This window comes from Schistocerca piceifrons, chromosome 2 (genome assembly GCF_021461385.2).
Source record: "Schistocerca piceifrons isolate TAMUIC-IGC-003096 chromosome 2, iqSchPice1.1, whole genome shotgun sequence".
NCBI classification, from domain to species: Eukaryota; Metazoa; Arthropoda; class Insecta; order Orthoptera; family Acrididae; genus Schistocerca; species Schistocerca piceifrons.
The window spans coordinates 646,893,592-646,917,027 of record NC_060139.1 but is presented as its reverse complement, the minus strand read 5'-3'; the positions used below and the strand labels follow the sequence as shown (position 1 = coordinate 646,917,027).

Genomic DNA, 23,436 nt, shown 5'->3' with positions numbered 1-23,436 from the left:
CCGTAAGAAATACGAAACTAAACCGCCTACCAATTGGAAATACACAACATTCGATAGCGTACGTCTTTCGAATCAAACATCATCTCAAGATCTATAAACGAATCGAAGTTTGGCACCATGGTGGTGTTTGGGAACGGTGCGTTCTCATTCATATTTAAGTGCTTACTTATCGCAGTCATTTTAACGTATCGAGCCTATAATACCTCCAACCGTAGCGCAACTGTCGCCTTTCGACAGTTTGCTTTCCATCCGGCCGCCGTATACGGAAGCGATCTGATAGGGCCTGGCTCCATCGCCAACAGCAGGAGCCTCTGGTCTCACAATTCGGCTACGAAGAACGTGGTTTGCTCTTCGAAAGAAACTTGAAAGCAACATCAGCGATGAGGTCAACGAAGGTGACAAATAAATGTTTCGAATCGAGATAATCGCGGCGTTGCAGTAGTTGTTATACTGAATGCACAGGACATTTTTCATTTGCATTAGACAACGCTACACGACGATTCGGTGCTTATTTCTGCAGTAAGTAAGTGGGCCGACTACTTTCCTCCGATCGGATACCAACGTGGACGGATGCCATCATTAAATGATTCACGAGTGGGAGCTTGGTCAGCTGCACTGCAGCAGGGCGTTACAGCGTGTACACCAGCCACAGTACGATGCGATTTCGAATCGACAAACGACTTCTTTCCGTAAGGACTAGCGAGGGGCGCAGTTTCCGATGCATCAGACGAGGTGGCCGAGTGGTTAAGGCGTTGGACTGCTAATCCAATGTGCTCTGCACGCGTGGTGCGGTGTAACGACGTTTTTATTAGGTTTGCGTTCGATATATGACCATGTGCAGACTTCGTCACCCACGTCAGTTACACTCACTTCAAAAATGATTTATATTCTTTTTAAATTGTCATAGAATGGTTCTTGAGCGAAACTGTAAAACATCAGTTGAGTCGTGTGCAGAGAATTACATCACTTGGGCCAATTGGTTTTCGTAACTTTTTCGAATTTAAATTTCGTTTGTTTCTCCTCAGAAAATTATATCGACACACGTTATCTTGATCTAATCGATATCAGAATCACACATTAAATAAACTTTTTAGATTCAAAGTTTCGGCCAACGCTGTCTGAATCAATAATCTTGTCAAATATATTATTAATCCGTTCACATAACTCTTCATAAATAAATCTTCAAGACACGTGTTTCAACTTTAGTAGCATACACTATTTTATTAGCTTCCTACACATACAGATGTGAACTTGAGCGTTGACAGACAGTGACTAACTTTTCAATAAGGTTAAGATCATTATGACGTCATTGTTGTACAAAAAGAGTATAAAAATTCATTTTTAATTTTTTTAGAAACACGACGCAACAACTCGGTTCCAGGATCTTCTGTTGCTCCTTGGCTGTCGACCCGCGACGTATAGCGGCCAGCAATTTCCTCTCTGGTCGCGGCAACGAAGATGCTGTCCCCGTTCGTTGCGCCGATCTCTCCGTACATGAAACACATAAAAAAAAATACAAAACTTTTAGATAATTCACATTTATTACAAATAATAAGAAAACACATAAACAAAAACTAAATTAAACTTATAGTCACCTGCAAACTGGGCTGACTTGGTGGATGGGTGACGTTTAATTTCGTCCCACTACATACCCCACCCACAAGCTCAGTTTGTCAGGTTTTAACCTGAATTAAAACTGAATATACAATATTTAACTGTTAATACATTTTCCTCACATTTTACGTAACCTCAAGTCCTTGCTATTAGATAGATTTAATCCTTTTAACACGATACCGTTGTGACTATTTGTCATTTACTCTTAATTGTGCTCTTATGGTAATTCGTAACCGAATATAGGGAGATTGCTCCTCTTCAGTTAATAGTTGCTAATAAATACTAATTTAGTACGTTCTTTAACGTTGTACATTAGGACAGAGCATTCAAATTGTGATAGATTAGTTATAGTTTCATTTATTTACTAGAGTTATTCTTTCCAAGAATGTATATTACCAATACGTTTCTCACAATAACTAATAGTACTATTTACTTTACATCATTCTCTTCCCTAATGCCTTATTTATGCCTGAGGTCAAGAAGAAATCAAGCAAAACTTTCTTTAGAATCTCGGCACGGCTTTCTTTACCTTCGGACACCTTGTTGGGTAATGGCCATTTATTTAGGAGAAACAAGCGAGAGAGCCCCGTTTGGTGTGTTCTATATTAACACTATTACAAACCTCTATTAAAGGCACTCTGCTATGTTCTCGTGAGCCATATAGCTCTGGACGCCCATGGTCCCTAAAACTATTAACCATCCCCTTTGGCTCCTACTATCCGAGTAAATTTAAAATACGCAAAATTCCTTTAGACCTAAGAGCAAAATTTCCTCCATATAAATCCCCCTTTTTGGTTATCTTTCTCTTTTTGAAGTACCAGTAGATTATTGCAGAACACTTGTTTAAGCTTTCTGTTCTATTCTTTAAAATAATACGTAACTATCACGAAAAACTTCACATGAATAAACTATGAACGCTCTTCCGTATGTAACATATACTAAATATTAACTTATTTAGGAATGAAGAGTTTCATTTGATCAACACTATATAATCCTTTAATTACACCTGATGAAGGTTCCATAAGAAGTAATGCTTTGGGATGTACAATCTTATGTACAACATATGGACCTTCAAAGATAAAGAAGAATTTTCTACATTCCTTATCGATCTTAGAACTTTTAGGATGAGATCGTACTAACACAAGATCTCCTACCTGAAATGAGGGTTCTACAGCCTGTTGATTATAACTTTTAATTCTCCGTTCGGCATTTTTTACAATCTGTTCGCAAACTTTTTCGTCTGGAATATCTTGTTGTATCTCATTTACTGGTGGCCAAGGTAAAGCAGCTAGTAAAGGCTCACCTATAATTCGTTTGCCTAAAATTTCTATAGGTGATAATCCCGTCGTTAGGTGAGGCAATTCATTTAATATCTTTTCGAATTCAGGCATTAGTTTGGCCCACCGAGTATGTTTATGTGCACAATAAGTTCTACATAATCGTCCTAATTCTTTCATGACTCTTTCTACTAAATTACTTTGAGGGTGATATTTCGAAATTAAGATATGTTTGATTCCATATTGTCTTATCATATCTTGAAATCTTTGACTAATAAAGGCACTACCGTTGTCAGACATAAGTCGTTTAGGAATGCCCCAGTTAACAAAGTAATTTCGGGTGAGGCAGCGTATAACGCTTGCTGTATTCGCTCGTTTCAAAGTATATAGTTTCACATGTTTGGACCAACATTCCATTACAACAAACACATATGTTAATCCTCCTGAACTCCGAGGCAGAGGGCCGAAAAAATCTAATGACAGTAGATCCCACAAACCTCGAGGAATTACAGCATATAATTTATAACGCTTGGATTTGTTATTAACTTTAACCTTTTGACAGGTTTCACAAGCCCTAATAATACTTCTCACAATACGGGACATATTTTTGAAATAATAATACTTCATTAGATGTTTAATACATTTATGAATCCCAAAATGCCCGTAACCTTCATGAATATAAGTAATTAACTCGTCCACAACAGTTTTCGGAATGCAGATTTTCCATCTCTGGTGTTCCCTCTGTGCTTTCCAATACAACAAGTCGTTAAAATATAACCACACACCCCGGGTGTTAACTGTTTCGTCCCCATTATTAAGGTTTTGTATAAGGTCCCTATATTGATCGTCATTTCTTTGATTGCATCTAACAGCAGTTACTATCCGTTTAACCTTACGTTCGTTCTCCTTAGTCAAAAGGAAATAAACATGATAATTTGTTCCTGGTTCTTCTGCAATATTAATATTCTCCATTCCTACGGGAAGCCTTGACAAAGCATCTGAAATTACATTCTGAGATCCTTTTATATACCTAATTTCGTACTGAAATTCTTGCAAGTATAATACCCAACGTAATAGCCTACGGTGCAGTAACCGGCAATTGTTCAAAAAGATTAAAGCCTGATGATCAGTATATACAATTGTTTTTCTTCCCATTAATAATCCTCTAAATCGTTGAAAACCCCATACCACTGCGAGAGCTTCCTTCTCGGATACAAAATAATTTCTTTCATGTTTATTTAAAGTTCGACTAGCGAATCCAATAGGCCGATATAATCCCTCTTCATTGGTCAGATCACCTTGGAATATTACACAAGACACACCATAATCAGAGGCATCCGTACACATACCAAAGTCCTGATCGAAATCTGGGTGGTATAGCATTTTGGCTTTGGTTAACGCTCCTTTTATCTTATTAAAAACTTCCTCTTCCTTTTGTCCCCAGAGCCATACTGACTTCTCTTTCAATAAATCTAGTAATGTAGGATTAACAATATCCTGCCCTGGAAGAAATCTTCTCAGAAATCCTACCATTCCTAAGAATGATTTCAATTGTTTCCGATTTCTAGGACTCGGGCATCGAGCAATAGCTTCGATACGTGCTGGGTCTGGCCTAATACCTTTACTGTCCACTATATGCCCCAAAAAACTCACTTCCTCCTTTCCGAAGTAAGACTTAGATAATTTTAAAGTAATTCCTCTGTCAATTAAACGGTTAAACAATTCCCGTAATATCGTTACGTGTTCTTCCCACGTTTTAGTAGCTACCAAAATATCATCTACATATAAAATAATCTTTTGTAACAATTGCTGACCCAAAGCAGAATCTAATGCCCTAATGAAAGTTGACACTGATATATTAAGTCCAAAAGGTAAAACTTGGAACTGATATGATCTGCCTTCAAAAAGAAAAGCCGTATATTGCCGTGAATCCGGGTGTAATGTTACTTGATGGTAGCCAGAGGTTAGATCCATTGTACTCATATAACGAGAACCAGCGATCTTAAGAAGTACGTCCTCCATAGGAATAGGTCTGTTTCTTTCCATCTCTATAATTTTATTTAATTCACGGGCATCCAGAACCAGTCGTACCCCACCAGTAGCTTTCTTAACTACCCACAACGGACTGTTAAAAGCGCTACATGATCGTTCGATAATGTTTTGTTCTAGCATCTTACTTATTTCTCTACTAGCCGGTTCTTTGAATTGTACTGGAATAGGATAAGGTTTCTTAAAGAATGGTTTCTTATCTTTAATCTTAAGTTTACAAACGTAATCTTTAATTCTCCCCGGTTCATCTGAGAAGACGGCTCTAAATTCTAACATCAAAGATTCCAACTCTTCCTTTTCTTGCTCGGATAGACAATTCGTAGATAAACATTTTTCTTTCACTTCGGTTTCGATACTATTACTAGCCTGACATTGGTATACTGCATACCCAAGATCACTAAAATCTGTTAATAGATTCATGGTCGGTGCGTACTTAATCTGTAAGGACTCGTAGCAATTTTCAGGTACTTGACTGTTAGAGAACCTCACCTTAAAAGTACATGCCTCCTTATGGATGGTTAAGGAAGAATCTTTAAAATCTAATATAGCTTTATATTTACACAGCCAATCTATACCTAAAATTATGGCCACATTTAAGTTGGCTACGACGAGTACAGAGTGAGCAATTACTTGTTCAGCAATTTCAAAAGTTACATAAACTTCTTCAGTAATATTTTGACTTCTTTTACCAGTAACTCCTATAATTTTCACCCCAGTTACAGGTAAAGTCGGGAAATTCCAATATTTTCTTTTAAGCTGAAATAATTCTTTGGATAAAATACTTACTTCGCTACCCGAATCAACTATAATATTTACTTCGGTGTCTTTAATATAACCTTTAATAACGGGTTTATATGTTACATTCTCCCTTATCTGATTGTCTTCCTGAAGTAAATCTTGTTGCCAGTCATCGTCCTTTTGGCAGCTTAATGATAAATTGCAATTGGGTCTTGGGTAATCTTGACCAATAGTTCCCTTTAGTTGACCCGTACTAAAGGACTTTACTAGTTTTCCGAACGTTCTATGATGACGTCACCTACCACTTGACCTTCATTAATTACTTGAGGATGATTTATCTCCTGATCGTTATTGTGTAATTTCCGCACTTTAGAGTTATTACCACGATTTTGTTGGCTCTCTTTATCTTTAGATTGACGTTTTATATAACAGAACCGACTATGATTGTTGTTATTAGCTTTTCGTGGTTCTGAATCATTATTATTATTTCGAGGATTGTCATTTCTACCAAATCTAAACTTCTTGTCTTCCCTTTCTCTATTAAGTATATCTAACTGCTCTAAATATCCTAACAATTCGCACGGCTGTGACCATTCTCTTTCTATCATTCTTTCCTTTACGTAATACGGTAACCTACTAATTAGGACTCGTATTAAATGACTTTCAATAATTGGTTCTTCAATTAATTTAGCACGGTTTAAATGCCATTCAAAATAATTCCTATAACCTCCCCACCGTTTAGAATATGGAGGAGGGTCTAACAACTCTAAAGTTAAGTGTTGTTGTTTTCCTCTTGACCAATAATTTTGTTTAAACTGCTTAACAAAATCATCCCAATCCCTGAATTCATTTCTATGCAGTACTGCCCATTCCGCAGCTTCTGCTTCTAAATGTCCTATTACAAATTGAATGCGTTTTTCATTACTCCATTTAGGAGATAATGATGTTTCAAAAGCTTTTATAAAGATTATAGGGTGCAGTTCGCCTCCTGGTTTGAATACAGGAAATCGACTTGCTACATTTGAATTTGTTGTTATGTCATCCAGACATTCTGCGAGAGAAATAGTCGGATTCTGTTTAGCTGGCAGAGACGGAGTTGCATCGGATTGGCTTGCCGTGACTGCCTTATTCATATTGTTGCCATCCGTGCTAGCAAATTCGATGCGACTGTTGTCTCTGATTATTTTATTACCTCTGCTACCTGAAATGTTCTCGTTATTATCTAATTCCGATAACCGTTTCGTAATTTCCTGTATCCGCATTTCTGTATTGGATACGCGATTAGCTAATATCGATTCTTCACTGTGTTCACGATGTGAACGCTCTGTACCTTCGTCAATATTATTATCTTTGGCAGTCTCAAGATTACTGCATATCTCAGTAATTAAAAATTTCATGTTTTCGATTTCGGTATGGTCCTTTTCTACTTGATGAGTTAATGTTTCTAATTCTACATTATCTATTGAAGAAATCTCTACAGGTTTGGTAGAGACCTCTTTAATAGATTTCAATAATTCTCTGCGAACAGTTTCTGTTTGCATAGAAAATTCATCTCGTAACATATCGTTATTTTTCTGTATTTCATTTACAACTAAGATATTGACACTATCTAGTCTCTCGGTTAAGTCAGTGATATCGTTTCGCATGCGAGCTTTTTCCTCGCGCGATTCCTGGATATGTTCTTCTAACCTTTTACAATTATCGGCAATCTTATTACTAAGTCCTACTAATTTTTCTTGCATTTCAACTTTAGAAGACTCTATTTTATCACTTAATTCTCGACTGGTTTCATTAAGATATTCCTGCAACCTGTCTGTTGATTTTGTTAGCTCCCCTTTAAGTCTAGCAGTAGATTCCTCGTTAGACTGTTTTAATTCCTGTTTTAGTTCCTGTTTCAATCTAGCAGTAGATTCCTCGTTAGAGTGTTTTAATTTAGCGATCGCCCTAAAAAGGGCTCTCATGCTCCTATCGGACATAGATTGCTCTTCGTCTGACATTTCACTTCCCGACATTATTGTAAAATATTAACTATTTACACACGCAGATTTGCAATCAACAATCCTGTAAAAGCACACTTCCTATGTACAACACTCCACTTCCAACTTGAAACAAACTCACCGGACGCTAATATTGTAATTTGTAGTTCTCGATGATCAGTGTGCTGCTATGGGCTGCAGATGTAACAGCCGTCGATGCAGCCGCTGAGATGCTGCGACCCCGCTTCCGCAACCGGCAGGACGCTGAGTCGAACACCGCAAACGTCGCTGGCTGCAACCACGCCCGGCACCGCCGTAGACAGGCGAAGCCCTCAGCAACACCTCTAATACCAGCCGGAGGAACACCCCGCAGCTGACGTACTGGGCCTATTAGTTTAGGGAGAAAAAAGGTTGTCGGGGTTTGCAGCGTTCAGCTGCTGCCCAACAGATGCGCCTTCTCGTGGAACAACTGCGTGACCGTACTGCTTGGCTGCACTCCGTCAGATGCCCACACCCGCGAAGTCGCCGCTGGCTGGTGAAGGCTCCACGAAAACTCGCGTTGACTTCCGAAGGACTCTTGATGCTTTGTTTCGTACCTGTGTGCCTTAGTTGCACACAAGTCCTGTTTCTAAGGTCGCCACGGTGCGGTGTAACGACGTTTTTATTAGGTTTGCGCTCGATATATGACCATGTGCAGACTTCGTCACCCACGTCAGTTACACTCACTGTACTGGTTGCTGGGAAATTTTGTTAACTACGTCCTTAACAAATTAGGATCCGATAGCATCATAGAGTTCAAGGTACACATGCTGTGTGAGTTCCACAAAATTAGAAGCTATTCGAATCACAAGAAAAAGTTCGGTAATATGCTAAAAATTGTATTTGAAAGAATGGGCATTGGTTAATATAAAAAAGAAGACTGTGTTGACAGTGATGTATTATAGTTACCTTAAGGATACTATTTAAGGTTTTACAGTATATTTATTATGTGTGCTTTCTCTACTTCAGAGAGTAGTTTTTTGAAATTTATAAGCTAATGTACAGAACTTATGTGACATTGAGATTGTGTGTCTAATAGTGCCAAACACAAAACATGAAAGGTGCATTATTGGCTTATACTAGAAATTTGGAAACAGACAGTTTTTTATAGAAATTTCCTTATCGATTGGTTAAAACCATAAGATTCTATCCGATAAATGTAATATTCAATGGCTGGCACATTGCCCTGTTCATTTTTGCAGTGAAAGACTGATTATATAGATCTGATCACTTGAAATACTTAGATTCAATTAATGTCCAGAAAGTGTAGTTGGAAGGCTAGTCAACTTTATTATATATCTCCTTTCCGCCATTCTCAAGTATTTATGTTTAATTTAATTCTTTCTGGTGATTTAGTCAGTAACACAATCTTCTGTTGTCTTTCCTTAACGTCAGCGCAATTGAAATGATCAAACCGCTTTGTTTAAATAACTTCATGTATGTATAACTTAGTATGTATTTGCAATGTGTAACACTGTTTTTTTTAATAAAGGTTTTATAAAATAAAAAAAAAAAAGTGGTTAAGGCGTTGGACTGCTAATCCAATGTGCTCTGCACGCGTGGGTTCGAATCCCATCCTCGTCGAAGAATTTTACGTAAAGCACCCATTTCGGATCACGCCTTCTACATGCGAAACGCCACTCAGTAGTAGCAATGGAACGTGTAGGTGAAAGTTAACATCCGTAAGAAATACGAAACTAAACCGCCTACCAATTGGAAATACACAACATTCGATAGCGTACGTCTTTCGAATCAAACATCATCTCAAGATCTATAAACGAATCGAAGTTTGGCACCATGGTGGTGTTTGGGAACGGTGCGTTCTCATTCATATTTAAGTGCTTACTTATCGCAGTCATTTTAACGTATCGAGCCTATAATACCTCCAACCGTAGCGCAACTGTCGCCTTTCGACAGTTTGCTTTCCATCCGGCCGCCGTATACGGAAGCGATCTGATAGGGCCTGGCTCCATCGCCAACAGCAGGAGCCTCTGGTCTCACAATTCGGCTACGAAGAACGTGGTTTGCTCTTCGAAAGAAACTTGAAAGCAACATCAGCGATGAGGTCAACGAAGGTGACAAATAAATGTTTCGAATCGAGATAATCGCGGCGTTGCAGTAGTTGTTATACTGAATGCACAGGACATTTTTCATTTGCATTAGACAACGCTACACGACGATTCGGTGCTTATTTCTGCAGTAAGTAAGTGGGCCGACTACTTTCCTCCGATCGGATACCAACGTGGACGGATGCCATCATTAAATGATTCACGAGTGGGAGCTTGGTCAGCTGCACTGCAGCAGGGCGTTACAGCGTGTACACCAGCCACAGTACGATGCGATTTCGAATCGACAAACGACTTCTTTCCGTAAGGACTAGCGAGGGGCGCAGTTTCCGATGCATCAGACGAGGTGGCCGAGTGGTTAAGGCGTTGGACTGCTAATCCAATGTGCTCTGCACGCGTGGGTTCGAATCCCATCCTCGTCGAAGAATTTTACGTAAAGCACCCATTTCGGATCACGCCTTCTACATGCGAAACGCCACTCAGTAGTAGCAATGGAACGTGTAGGTGAAAGTTAACATCCGTAAGAAATACGAAACTAAACCGCCTACCAATTGGAAATACACAACATTCGATAGCGTACGTCTTTCGAATCAAACATCATCTCAAGATCTATAAACGAATCGAAGTTTGGCACCATGGTGGTGTTTGGGAACGGTGCGTTCTCATTCATATTTAAGTGCTTACTTATCGCAGTCATTTTAACGTATCGAGCCTATAATACCTCCAACCGTAGCGCAACTGTCGCCTTTCGACAGTTTGCTTTCCATCCGGCCGCCGTATACGGAAGCGATCTGATAGGGCCTGGCTCCATCGCCAACAGCAGGAGCCTCTGGTCTCACAATTCGGCTACGAAGAACGTGGTTTGCTCTTCGAAAGAAACTTGAAAGCAACAATAGCGATGAGGTCAACGAAGGTGACAAATAAATGTTTCGAATCGAGATAATCGCGTCGTTGCAGTAGTTGTTATACTGAATGCACAGAACATTTTTCATTTGCATTAGACAACGCTACACGACGATTCGGTGCTTATTTCTGCAGTAAGTAAGTGGGCCGACTACTTTCCTCCGATCGGATACCGACGTGGACGGATGCCATCATTAAATGATTCACGAGTGGGAGCTTGGTCAGCTGCACTGCAGCAGGGCGTTACAGCGTGTACACCAGCCACAGTACGATGCGATTTCGAATCGACAAACGACTTCTTTCCGTAAGGACTAGCGAGGGACGCAGATTCCGATGCATCAGACGAGGTGGCCGAGTGGTTAAGGCGTTGGACTGCTAATCCAATGTGCTCTGCACGCGTGGGTTCGAATCCCATCCTCGTCGAAGAATTTTACGTAAAGCACCCATTTCGGATCACGCCTTCTACATGCGAAACGCCACTCAGTAGTAGCAATGGAACGTGTAGGTGAAAGTTAACATCCGTAAGAAATACGAAACTAAACCGCCTACCAATTGGAAATACACAACATTCGATAGCGTACGTCTTTCGAATCAAACATCATCTCAAGATCTATAAACGAATCGAAGTTTGGCACCATGGTGGTGTTTGGGAACGGTGCGTTCTCATTCATATTTAAGTGCTTACTTATCGCAGTCATTTTAACGTATCGAGCCTATAATACCTCCAACCGTAGCGCAACTGTCGCCTTTCGACAGTTTGCTTTCCATCCGGCCGCCGTATACGGAAGCGATCTGATAGGGCCTGGCTCCATCGCCAACAGCAGGAGCCTCTGGTCTCACAATTCGGCTACGAAGAACGTGGTTTGCTCTTCGAAAGAAACTTGAAAGCAACAATAGCGATGAGGTCAACGAAGGTGACAAATAAATGTTTCGAATCGAGATAATCGCGTCGTTGCAGTAGTTGTTATACTGAATGCACAGAACATTTTTCATTTGCATTAGACAACGCTACACGACGATTCGGTGCTTATTTCTGCAGTAAGTAAGTGGGCCGACTACTTTCCTCCGATCGGATACCGACGTGGACGGATGCCATCATTAAATGATTCACGAGTGGGAGCTTGGTCAGCTGCACTGCAGCAGGGCGTTACAGCGTGTACACCAGCCACAGTACGATGCGATTTCGAATCGACAAACGACTTCTTTCCGTAAGGACTAGCGAGGGATGCAGTTTCCGATGCATCAGACGAGGTGGCCGAGTGGTTAAGGCGTTGGACTGCTAATCCAATGTGCTCTGCACGCGTGGGTTCGAATCCCATCCTCGTCGAAGAATTTTACGTAAAGCACCCATTTCGGATCTCGCCTTCTACATGCGAAACGCCACTCAGTGGTAGCAATGGAACGTGTAGGTGAAAGTTAACATCCGTAAGAAAAAAGAAACTAAACCGCCTACCAATTGGAAATACACAACATTCGATAGCGTACGTCTTTCGAATCAAACATCATCTCAAGATCTATAAACGAATCGAAGTTTGGCACCATGGTGGTGTTTGGGAACGGTGCGTTCTCATTCATATTTAAGTGCTTACTTATCGCAGTCATTTTAACGTATCGAGCCTATAATACCTCCAACCGTAGCGCAACTGTCGCCTTTCGACAGTTTGCTTTCCATCCGGCCGCCGTATACGGAAGCGATCTGATAGGGCCTGGCTCCATCGCCAACAGCAGGAGCCTCTGGTCTCACAATTCGGCTACGAAGAACGTGGTTTGCTCTTCGAAAGAAACTTGAAAGCAACAATAGCGATGAGGTCAACGAAGGTGACAAATAAATGTTTCGAATCGAGATAATCGCGTCGTTGCAGTAGTTGTTATACTGAATGCACAGAACATTTTTCATTTGCATTAGACAACGCTACACGACGATTCGGTGCTTATTTCTGCAGTAAGTAAGTGGGCCGACTACTTTCCTCCGATCGGATACCGACGTGGACGGATGCCATCATTAAATGATTCACGAGTGGGAGCTTGGTCAGCTGCACTGCAGCAGGGCGTTACAGCGTGTACACCAGCCACAGTACGATGCGATTTCGAATCGACAAACGACTTCTTTCCGTAAGGACTAGCGAGGGATGCAGTTTCCGATGCATCAGACGAGGTGGCCGAGTGGTTAAGGCGTTGGACTGCTAATCCAATGTGCTCTGCACGCGTGGGTTCGAATCCCATCCTCGTCGAAGAATTTTACGTAAAGCACCCATTTCGGATCTCGCCTTCTACATGCGAAACGCCACTCAGTGGTAGCAATGGAACGTGTAGGTGAAAGTTAACATCCGTAAGAAATACGAAACTAAACCGCCTACCAATTGGAAATACACAACTTTCGATAGCGTACGTCTTTCGAATCAAACATCATCTCAAGATCTATAAACGAATCGAAGTTTGGCACCATGGTGGTGTTTGGGAACGGTGCGTTCTCATTCATATTTAAGTGCTTACTTATCGCAGTCATTTTAACGTATCGAGCCTATAATACCTCCAACCGTAGCGCAACTGTCGCCTTTCGACAGTTTGCTTTCCATCCGGCCGCCGTATACGGAAGCGATCTGATAGGGCCTGGCTCCATCGCCAACAGCAGGAGCCTCTGGTCTCACAATTCGGCTACGAAGAACGTGGTTTGCTCTTCGAAAGAAACTTGAAAGCAACAATAGCGATGAGGTCAACGAAGGTGACAAATAAATGTTTCGAATCGAGATAATCGCGTCGTTGCAGTAGTTGTTATACTGAATGCACAGAACATTTTTCATTTGCATTAGACAACGCTACACGACGATTCGGTGCTTATTTCTGCAGTAAGTAAGTGGGCCGACTACTTTCCTCCGATCGGATACCGACGTGGACGGATGCCATCATTAAATGATTCACGAGTGGGAGCTTGGTCAGCTGCACTGCAGCAGGGCGTTACAGCGTGTACACCAGCCACAGTACGATGCGATTTCGAATCGACAAACGACTTCTTTCCGTAAGGACTAGCGAGGGATGCAGTTTCCGCTGCATCAGACGAGGTGGCCGAGTGGTTAAGGCGTTGGACTGCTAATCCAATGTGCTCTGCACGCGTGGGTTCGAATCCCATCCTCGTCGAAGAATTTTACGTAAAGCACCCATTTCGGATCTCGCCTTCTACATGCGAAACGCCACTCAGTGGTAGCAATGGAACGTGTAGGTGAAAGTTAACATCCGTAAGAAATACGAAACTAAACCGCCTACCAATTGGAAATACACAACATTCGATAGCGTACGTCTTTCGAATCAAACATCATCTCAAGATCTATAAACGAATCGAAGTTTGGCACCATGGTGGTGTTTGGGAACGGTGCGTTCTCATTCATATTTAAGTGCTTACTTATCGCAGTCATTTTAACGTATCGAGCCTATAATACCTCCAACCGTAGCGCAACTGTCGCCTTTCGACAGTTTGCTTTCCATCCGGCCGCCGTATACGGAAGCGATCTGATAGGGCCTGGCTCCATCGCCAACAGCAGGAGCCTCTGGTCTCACAATTCGGCTACGAAGAACGTGGTTTGCTCTTCGAAAGAAACTTGAAAGCAACAATAGCGATGAGGTCAACGAAGGTGACAAATAAATGTTTCGAATCGAGATAATCGCGTCGTTGCAGTAGTTGTTATACTGAATGCACAGAACATTTTTCATTTGCATTAGACAACGCTACACGACGATTCGGTGCTTATTTCTGCAGTAAGTAAGTGGGCCGACTACTTTCCTCCGATCGGATACCGACGTGGACGGATGCCATCATTAAATGATTCACGAGTGGGAGCTTGGTCAGCTGCACTGCAGCAGGGCGTTACAGCGTGTACACCAGCCACAGTACGATGCGATTTCGAATCGACAAACGACTTCTTTCCGTAAGGACTAGCGAGGGATGCAGTTTCCGATGCATCAGACGAGGTGGCCGAGTGGTTAAGGCGTTGGACTGCTAATCCAATGTGCTCTGCACGCGTGGGTTCGAATCCCATCCTCGTCGAAGAATTTTACGTAAAGCACCCATTTCGGATCTCGCCTTCTACATGCGAAACGCCACTCAGTGGTAGCAATGGAACGTGTAGGTGAAAGTTAACATCCGTAAGAAATACGAAACTAAACCGCCTACCAATTGGAAATACACAACTTTCGATAGCGTACGTCTTTCGAATCAAACATCATCTCAAGATCTATAAACGAATCGAAGTTTGGCACCATGGTGGTGTTTGGGAACGGTGCGTTCTCATTCATATTTAAGTGCTTACTTATCGCAGTCATTTTAACGTATCGAGCCTATAATACCTCCAACCGTAGCGCAACTGTCGCCTTTCGACAGTTTGCTTTCCATCCGGCCGCCGTATACGGAAGCGATCTGATAGGGCCTGGCTCCATCGCCAACAGCAGGAGCCTCTGGTCTCACAATTCGGCTACGAAGAACGTGGATTGCTCTTCGAAAGAAACTTGAAAGCAACATCAGCGATGAGGTCAACGAAGGTGACAAATAAATGTTTCGAATCGAGATAATCGCGGCGTTGCAGTAGTTGTTATACTGAATGCACAGGACATTTTTCATTTGCATTAGACAACGCTACACGACGATTCGGTGCTTATTTCTGCAGTAAGTAAGTGGGCCGACTACTTTCCTCCGATCGGATACCAACGTGGACGGATGCCATCATTAAATGATTCACGAGTGGGAACTTGGTCAGCTGCACTGCAGCAGGGCGTTACAGCGTGTACACCAGCCACAGTACGATGCGATTTCGAATCGACAAACGACTTCTTTCCGTAAGGACTAGCGAGGGACGCAGTTTCCGATGCATCAGACGAGGTGGCCGAGTGGTTAAGGCGTTGGACTGCTAATCCAATGTGCTCTGCACGCGTGGGTTCGAATCCCATCCTCGTCGAAGAATTTTACGTAAAGCACCCATTTCGGATCACGCCTTCTACATGCGAAACGCCACTCAGTAGTAGCAATGGAACGTGTAGGTGAAAGTTAACATCCGTAAGAAATACGAAACTAAACCGCCTACCAATTGGAAATACACAACATTCGATAGCGTACGTCTTTCGAATCAAACATCATCTCAAGATCTATAAACGAATCGAAGTTTGGCACCATGGTGGTGTTTGGGAACGGTGCGTTCTCATTCATATTTAAGTGCTTACTTATCGCAGTCATTTTAACGTATCGAGCCTATAATACCTCCAACCGTAGCGCAACTGTCGCCTTTCGACAGTTTGCTTTCCATCCGGCCGCCGTATACGGAAGCGATCTGATAGGGCCTGGCTCCATCGCCAACAGCAGGAGCCTCTGGTCTCACAATTCGGCTAAGGGGCAGTTGATGCATACTGTCGTGTCTCTGGAGCGCGTCTCAATCAGGGTAAATGTAACTTCCTTGATATTCGAGGATTTCGCGATGCTGACGTCCCTTGGGCCACTTTTGTCGATCGCCATACGTCCTTGGGGATTATCATTGATCGGTGTCCTCTAAAAATGGCGGCTCTCAATTGGAAATCTGTCACCGAGAAGATACAGGGGGCTCTGATGGTCCATGAGCAGCGCTCTGCTACCATTTTGCAAAAAGTCCGAATTTTAGACACCTACGTCCTATGTAAAGCTTATTATGTTGCTCAGCTGTTCCCACTTCCCATGATGGTGGCGAAAAGGTTGCGCCAATTGTCTAGCAGGTTTATATGGAAGGGCCATCTATTCAAGTTACGTTACGAGGTAATGACGAAACCGCGTCTCTCCGGAGGCTTGGGCCTCTCTGACATTACTCGCAAGGCGTCTGCTTTGTACGTCCGCCGAACGACTCTAATTGTTACGCAAGAAGTGACTTCCATTACATCCAGGCTTTTTACTGTTGTGCGTCCGGCGAGCCTTGCTCCACCTGTCGATGTCGGACGCCTAAATTTTAAGTTGAAACACATTCGGGAATTTTACATTGCGGTGAGTTACCTCGGTGACGTCTTCTTGCGGCGACCGGTGCCAACGACCAAGAGCTTGATTGCCCGCTGGGAGGGGCTGGCCAGTCCCAATCCAATAGAACTGGCGTCTCCATCCGTGTCCTGGAGGAACGTCTGGAAGAACGTTAGTCTGCCGATCCACTCTATGGCCGTGGCGTCCACGTGGTATAGGGTAATAAATAATTTGGTTCCCACCAATGTACGACTGCACCGTATTGGTCTTTCTGACACGGACACCTGTACTCGGTGTGGTCTCCTGGATACCCTTGAACATCGATTCACCTGCTGTGGGCACCTTGCTAATTGGCGTTGGCTCAGGAAACAACTTGCTTTTGTCACTAGGTCTGCTGAAGCCGCTTATACTATTGACATCATCGTCCGGCCCGATTCTTCCTTTTTTCCGCGGACGAAGCTCCATACCGTCATGTGGTTGATTGGCCATTTCGTACATTTTGTCAACAGTTGTCATGAAGAGGATGGACACCTAGCGTTTCGGCAGTACATGCTTAATGCTTACTGGCAGCGCTTGCGATTGCCAGGCCTCCGAGATGATTTTGCCAATATGCTTAGCCTGACATTTGAAAGAGAGGGTGTTGGCTAAGGTCACCTGTGTGAGCCATTTTCTTTTATACTGTTTCTGAATTTGCCGCCTTTATGTATGTTTCTTCTCTACACCAGGACTGAAGTTTTCGTGTTTTAACCTTTATTTCAGTAAGCAGTCTACATTATATAGTCATGTTTTAGGATTTTAATTTCAGTACTGTACTTCTTTTGAAGTGGCTGTGTGGTGGATATTCTTTAATATTTTTTTTCAATAGATATATTCGTTCGAGTGGTAGAGTGTCTGCTTCAAAAAAAAAAAAAAAAAAAAAAAAGGGGTATGATTCCTGCTTAGGGTGCAGGAGGTCCCGGGTTCAAATCCCGGACGAGCCCTAGCATTTTGTGCAAACTGATCGCAGGTCAGTGGCTGAGTCAGCGCCAAAAGCTCGCCGTCAATATCAAATGAACTTCTTATTCGATGTGAACAATTGACACTCTGGTCCGACGCGTTAAAAAAAAAAAAAAAGTGGCTAGGGTACCTGGCTCTCACCCAGGAGGAACAGGTTCGATTCCCGGTACCGGAAAAGCGCATTTTGTTGCTCCTCTTATGCGACTTGGCCCGACTTTAAAAAAAAAAAAAAAAAAGTGGTTAAGGCGTTGGACTGCTAATCCAATGTGCTCTGCACGCGTGGGTTCGAATCCCATCCTCGTCGAAGAATTTTACGTAAAGCACCCGTTTCGGATCACGCCTTCTACATGCGAAACACCACTCAGTAGTAGCAATGGAACGTGTAGGTGAAAGTTAACATCCGTAAGAAATACGAAACTAAACCGCCTACCAATTGGAAATACACAACATTCGATAGCGTACGTCTTTCGAATCAAACATCATCTCAAGATCTATAAACGAATCGAAGTTTGGCACCATGGTGGTGTTTGGGAACGGTGCGTTCTCATTCATATTTAAGTGCTTACTTATCGCAGTCATTTTAACGTATCGAGCCTATAATACCTCCAACCGTAGCGCAACTGTCGCCTTTCGACAGTTTGCTTTCCATCCGGCCGCCGTATACGGAAGCGATCTGATAGGGCCTGGCTCCATCGCCAACAGCAGGAGCCTCTGGTCTCACAATTCGGCTACGAAGAACGTGGTTTGCTCTTCGAAAGAAACTTGAAAGCAACAATAGCGATGAGGTCAACGAAGGTGACAAATAAATGTTTCGAATCGAGATAATCGCGTCGTTGCAGTAGTTGTTATACTGAATGCACAGAACACTTTTCATTTGCATTAGACAACGCTACACGACGATTCGGTGCTTATTTCTGCAGTAAGTAAGTGGGCCGACTACTTTCCTCCGATCGGATACCGACGTGGACGGATGCCATCATTAAATGATTCACGAGTGGGAGCTTGGTCAGCTGCACTGCAGCAGGGCGTTACAGCGTGTACACCAGCCACAGTACGATGCGATTTCGAATCGACAAACGACTTCTTTCCGTAAGGACTAGCGAGGGATGCAGTTTCCGATGCATCAGACGAGGTGGCCGAGTGGTTAAGGCGTTGGACTGCTAATCCAATGTGCTCTGCACGCGTGGGTTCGAATCCCATCCTCGTCGAAGAATTTTACGTAAAGCACCCGTTTCGGATCACGCCTTCTACATGCGAAACGCCACTCAGTGGTAGCAATGGAACGTGTAGGTGAAAGTTAACATCCGTAAGAAATACGAAACTAAACCGCCTACCAATTGGAAATACACAACATTCGATAGCGTACGTCTTTCGAATCAAACATCATCTCAAGATCTATAAACGAATCGAAGTTTGGCACCATGGTGGTGTTTGGGAACGGTGCGTTCTCATTCATATTTAAGTGTTTACTTATCGCAGTCATTTTAACGTATCGAGCCTATAATACCTCCAACTGTAGCGCAACTGTCGCCTTTCGACAGTTTGCTTTCCATCCGGCCGCCGTATACGGAAGCGATCTGATAGGGCCTGGCTCCATCGCCAACAGCAGGAGCCTCTGGTCTCACAATTCGGCTACGAAGAACGTGGTTTGCTCTTCGAAAGAAACTTGAAAGCAACATCAGCGATGAGGTCAACGAAGGTGACAAATAAATGTTTCGAATCGAGATAATCGCGGCGTTGCAGTAGTTGTTATACTGAATGCACAGGACATTTTTCATTTGCATTAGACAACGCTACACGACGATTCGGTGCTTATTTCTGCAGTAAGTAAGTGGGCCGACTACTTTCCTCCGATCGGATACCGACGTGGACGGATGCCATCATTAAATGATTCACGAGTGGGAGCTTGGTCAGCTGCACTGCAGCAGTGCGTTACAGCGTGTACACCAGCCACAGTACGATGCGATTTCGAATCGACAAACGACTTCTTTCCGTAAGGACTAGCGAGGGATGCAGTTTCCGATGCATCAGACGAGGTGGCAGTTCCGCTTGAGACGCGACAGCGATCGCACGTGCTGTGTATTCGATCCGCCGTTTCCCTCGGGTTGTGACTATTTACTTTCTGTTTGTGACGTTTCTTTGTCTTCTTTTCTTCGTTGTTTCGTCGCCTTAGTGTTTGTGTTGTGTCTTGTGTTGTGTAGCGGCTTTTGCCGCATTAATTAAGTGTTATGGCTTCCCGGTTGTTTCCGCGGAAGTGTACTCTCAGTTTTCAGTTTAACAAGGCCACCAGGAATGTTCAACCAACTTCGTTGGAAATTCACGAATGGATTGTGGATACGATTGGCATTACATCGGACCAGGTACATACGGCGTATTTTGACACAGAACTTTACTGCTTTTTTGTGAAATTGTTGAACCCGGTTTTGCTAGATAAGATTTTACTTAAACATGGTGAGCAAGTGTCGTTCCGTCATAGAGATGGTTCTGTTAGCAGTGTTACTGTTTCAAATGCTGAAATTACGTATACCACAGTTCGGGTTTATAATTTACCCCCTGAAGTTGAAAACAGTTACCTCAAGGAAGCTTTGCTTGGTTATGGTACCGTTCGGTCAATTCGAAATGAACGTTGGTCTGCACAACATAAGCTGCAATGTTATAATGGTGTCAGATCGGTTGAAATGCATATTAAGTCGAACATACCGTCCCATCTGGTTGTATGTGGTTATCGTGTTCATCTTACTTATGTGGGGCAAGTTGGTACGTGTTTTCTATGTAATGAAAATGGTCATGTTCGTGCTAATTGCCCTAAGCGGGTGTTTGTGCTTAAAAATGGGCTAGCACAACGCCGCAAATTAACGGTTGCCGATCTTGTGCCAGCAGCTTCCTCCACTGTCTCGTGTCAGCCTCCTGCAGTAGATTCTTCACAACGGGTGACACCTTCCTCTGATGCAGGTTTTCCCCCGTTACCCACTCGCCCAGATGTATCGGCTGCTTCTACACCGATCCCGTCTGTTTCCAATAACAAACGCCGTCGTGCTAGTGATACCGGTAGCACTGATGACGAAGCTGCTGTTTCGCAGCCGGTTTGCGGATCTGACGAGAGACTTCCGGAATCTCCCATGCTTGTTTTGGATTCTGTTCCCACTGTGTCTCCTGCTTTGCCTGATGACGTCAAACTTGCTGCCACGCCGTCGGCGCAAGAGCCCCAACATTCGGTCGAGGTGGTGTTGACATCCCCCCCCGACACAGGCATCACAACATGTTGACGACACTTCGGTGCAGACAGCTGTTTGTCGGAAAATCGCTTCTAGAACTGCGCGCTCCGCTTCAGCGGATTCCAACCCTATCTCTCCACCTCCTACACTTCCAATACCTACACCTTCTGATGCCGGTGCCGATGTTCCTGATGCAGTTTTCCCCTTGCTTGCTCCTTCTTCTGATTCCTCTCGCCCTGATAATCCTTCGGATGCCTTGGTTGACGTGCCTGATCTCGAACCCCCCACTCCACCTGCTCTTGAATCTGGTGTGCATCAGATACGCCGTCGGGTGAAAGTGCCCCCCAATCTTCACGCGGTGCGGAAAAAACACAAGCATGCAAAGGATGACTCTGATTCCGTTGATTCCGGGCAATCACCCTCTGCCATGTCTGATGTTGATGATCTGGATGTCGTTGCTTCTAATGTGGTGTAATTAGGGTTCATTTTCCCTTTTGTTTTGTTGATGTTGCAGGCGTACACGTTTATTACCTTAAATATAAATAGCATTCAATCTGCTCTGAAGTTAGCGTCTCTGCAGCAGTTCATTTATGACTCTGCAGCTGATGTTGTTTTCCTGCAGGAAGTCTCCGTTGCACACCTGTTTGTTCCTGGCTTTCGCACTATTATAAATTTTGCGCCTGAGTTTTCCACAGGTACTGCCTTACTAATTCGTGACGGTATCCCCGTTACCGAAATTGAGCTCTTAGACTCGGGAAGGGGTATTGGTTGTCGGTTATTTGACACAACCTTGGTTAATATTTACGCCCCCTCTGGTTCCAGCAAACGGCAGGAAAGGTCTCGTTTTTATAAAGAGGATCTGATTTATCTTTTACGCAAAAATCCTGCGACTTTGATATTGGGGGGTGATTTTAATTGTGTACTACAAGCTAAGGACCAATCGCCTCATTTTAATTATTGTTTCGAGCTACATTCTCTTGTACGTCAACTACGACTACGCGATGCGTGGGAGGTTAAACACCCCACTTTAGTTAAATTTACATTTTTTACTGCCACGTCAAGTAGTCGACTGGACCGATTGTATATTTCTGATCCCCTTAGTGTTTCTGTTTTAAATGTAGATGTTATTCCAGCCAGTTTTACGGATCATTGTGCCCTTGCGGTTATAATTAATTTGGAGCGTCAGCCTCTTAAACTTTATCGGCCGCTGTGGAAATTAAATGTCTCCTTGCTCGATGACCCTGACATCGAACCTCTAATACAGACGGCGTGGGACATGTGTTTACGTTCTCTGCGATACTATCCGTCTAAGCTTCACTGGTGGATCCACTGTGCGAAGCCAAAACTACGTCGCACTTTAATGTCCTACAGTTATAATAGAGCGCGAGATCTGAAACTGACTTTTGAGTGTTATTATTCGGTGCTTCGCGAACTTTATGATACTTCTCGGATGACAGGTGCCCACCTTTCTGAGATTCGGAAAATTAAAGCCAAGCTCCTTAGTATTAAACGGCTTCAGATGGAAGGATTGAAGATTAAATCTAAAACGCCGTCCACCTTAGCACATGAAATGACTTCCATGTACCACCTGTTTCGTCACCACAAGAACCGTCGACGTGTATTGATTGACGGCCTTATGGCAGCTGATGGTTGCCGGCTTACCTTACAGAATCAAATAACCCATGAACTTACCTGCTACTATGAGACCTTATATGCTGTGGCTGATTCTGATCCGCTTGATGTTGACGAGATTTTAACTGCTATCCCATCAGTTTTAACAGAGGACCATAATGTGGAATTTTTAGCTCCTTTTACTGCAGACGAAATTTCAGCTTTCATTGCTTGTTCACCATCTCACAAATCTCCTGGTCCGGATGGCCATCCTAAGGAATTTTTTGTTCGCTTTTGGACTATTATAGGGCCTGTTTTTACGGATATTGTAAATGAAATCTTGAATGGTGGCACAATTCCAGCCGATTTCAAGAGAGGTACGGTTGTCCTGATACCAAAATCTGCTGGTTTGAAGACAGCTAGTGACTTTCGTCCTTTAACCCTTTTAAATTTTGATTATAAGACGGCTGCTAGGGCTGTTAATGCACGTCTATCCCTCTTGCTTACACCTGTGATAACTCCTTGTCAAAGCTGCTTTCCAGGGCGCTCCATATTGACTCCTCTGGCGGGGTATCGTGATGTCGTGTCGATTGTCGCTGTCACCAATATTTCCTGTGAGCTTTTATTTGTTGATTTTAGTAAGGCTTTTGATCGTGTGTCCCATTCGTTTTTAGAGCTTCTGCTGCGCCGACTCGGTTTTAATGAAAAGGCGCTGCTGGTACTTAAGAATATGACGACTGGTATTTCTGCTAAGATTGACATTAATGGCCAGCTAACGAAGGTCATTGATATTAAACGTGGCGTCCCGCAAGGTAGCCCTTTATCCATGACCCTTTATGTTCTCTCCCTTCAACCACTCCTCTCTCGTCTCAACTCGACACTTCGTGGTCTTACGATTTCTGGGGTTACCCTGACAGCAACAGCTTATGCTGATGATTTGGTTGTTTTGCTTCGTTCCGCCGCAGAAGTGCCGCAGTTGAAAATGGAACTAGA

The 23,436-nt window shown here is 43.2% G+C and overlaps 8 non-coding genes across 8 annotated transcripts; all 8 read left to right on the top strand.

Moving 5' to 3' along the window:
- Positions 1 to 10,099: 10,099 nt before the first annotated feature.
- Positions 10,100 to 10,181, top strand: Trnas-gcu. Its single transcript has one exon. It is a non-coding gene; the product is annotated as a tRNA-Ser (tRNA).
- An 822-nt stretch (positions 10,182 to 11,003) lies between these two features.
- On the top strand, positions 11,004 to 11,085 carry Trnas-gcu. Its single transcript has one exon. It is a non-coding gene; the product is annotated as a tRNA-Ser (tRNA).
- Positions 11,086 to 11,907: 822 nt separating this feature from the next.
- Positions 11,908 to 11,989, top strand: Trnas-gcu. The gene has a single exon. It is a non-coding gene; the product is annotated as a tRNA-Ser (tRNA).
- An 822-nt stretch (positions 11,990 to 12,811) lies between these two features.
- Positions 12,812 to 12,893, top strand: Trnas-gcu. The gene has a single exon. It is a non-coding gene; the product is annotated as a tRNA-Ser (tRNA).
- Positions 12,894 to 13,715: 822 nt separating this feature from the next.
- On the top strand, positions 13,716 to 13,797 carry Trnas-gcu. The gene has a single exon. It is a non-coding gene; the product is annotated as a tRNA-Ser (tRNA).
- An 822-nt stretch (positions 13,798 to 14,619) lies between these two features.
- On the top strand, positions 14,620 to 14,701 carry Trnas-gcu. Its single transcript has one exon. It is a non-coding gene; the product is annotated as a tRNA-Ser (tRNA).
- Positions 14,702 to 15,523: 822 nt separating this feature from the next.
- Positions 15,524 to 15,605, top strand: Trnas-gcu. The gene has a single exon. It is a non-coding gene; the product is annotated as a tRNA-Ser (tRNA).
- A 3,138-nt stretch (positions 15,606 to 18,743) lies between these two features.
- Trnas-gcu lies at positions 18,744 to 18,825 on the top strand. The gene has a single exon. It is a non-coding gene; the product is annotated as a tRNA-Ser (tRNA).
- The last annotated feature ends 4,611 nt before the right edge of the window (positions 18,826 to 23,436 follow it).